The sequence below is a fragment of the Eucyclogobius newberryi genome, unplaced genomic scaffold (assembly GCF_026437365.1).
Source record: "Eucyclogobius newberryi isolate DKJ021-1_F unplaced genomic scaffold, fEucNew1.0.hap1 SCAF_3, whole genome shotgun sequence".
Lineage (NCBI taxonomy): Eukaryota > Metazoa > Chordata > Actinopteri > Gobiiformes > Gobiidae > Eucyclogobius > Eucyclogobius newberryi.
Window position 1 is genome coordinate 34,055,558 of NW_027315945.1, and position 1,189 is coordinate 34,056,746.

Consider the following 1,189-nt stretch of genomic DNA (forward strand, 5'->3'; position numbering starts at 1 on the left):
AATTCTCGTGTCACGAATACCAAAAAGACAACATTGATACTGATGAATTCTCAAGCCATATTACTTCTTTGTTGTGTGCAGTTTTACAGTGTTGTTTGTTTTAGTCACGTGTTGTTGGGGGGCGGGGCTCAATAATACCATCTTCTTGAAAAGGAGGAGCTATAATCCATTTGGCGCACCAAACATGGCAACCCATCCACAAAACGACTTAAGTTCATTTGGAATATTGGATAAATTTAAAGAAAAGTGAAAATTGTTGCTTTGGAGACGCAAAAATTGATGGTTAAAACTATTTTAATAAACAGACGATTAGAACAAAAAATGTAATTAAAATTGTAGTCCACAAAGTGATATTTCTGCAATTTTATGTTTAAATTTCGCGGTCAGGTTCACGTTTTGTGCTAAAACCCGAAGCTTTACGGCAATGATTTTGCCCCGCTCTGATGGACTGTATTAACGGCGTCATCGGCATGATCCAAAAAGCTTTCCAGGTCGTAATTTTTTTCGTTTTTAACCCCAAATAATGAAGTAATGTGTTGCAAAATCTTGAACAAAGTACAAATAGCTCGCTCTACCAAAGACATGAAGGGTCAAAATGACTCAAGTTTAAGATTAATATTCTGAATTCATGTCGTTTTAACCTGTCGATGATGTAGATAATCTTATGTTTTTTTGTCTGGAAGTGCAGCCGCCTTCTCATCCTCTTCATCCTCTTCGTCCTCTTCATCCTCTTCATCACTCCCCCCGTCCTCCCCCGTTTGTGTGCTGTGACTCATCCTCGATACTACTAAACGCCGAACCATTCTTCTCCGTGTGCTCTCTAGAAAATATATAATTCAGTAACACGAACTTCAAAAAAAAAAAAAAAAAAACACGACAACCGCGATCACAACTTCGTGAAATGACGACGCAACGCCCAGAACCGCACCGCGCCCCGTCGGGTTCTCGGGGGGGGGCATTGTCCGAGCCGGGTCCGGTCCAGGGCGCGCTCGTGTGTGTTTGTGTGTGTGTGTGTGTGTGTGTGTAGGAGACCAGCGAACGGCCAGAAAGAACACGGGCTTTCACGGGTTTGGGGTCCGACTCAAGGTGGCGACCAAAAGGGAAAACGTGAAGAGAAGAAGAGCACACATCAAGTAGAGCAAAGTGTGTCAAACTAATGAAATCGACTCAATAAAAACATCTAGAACAT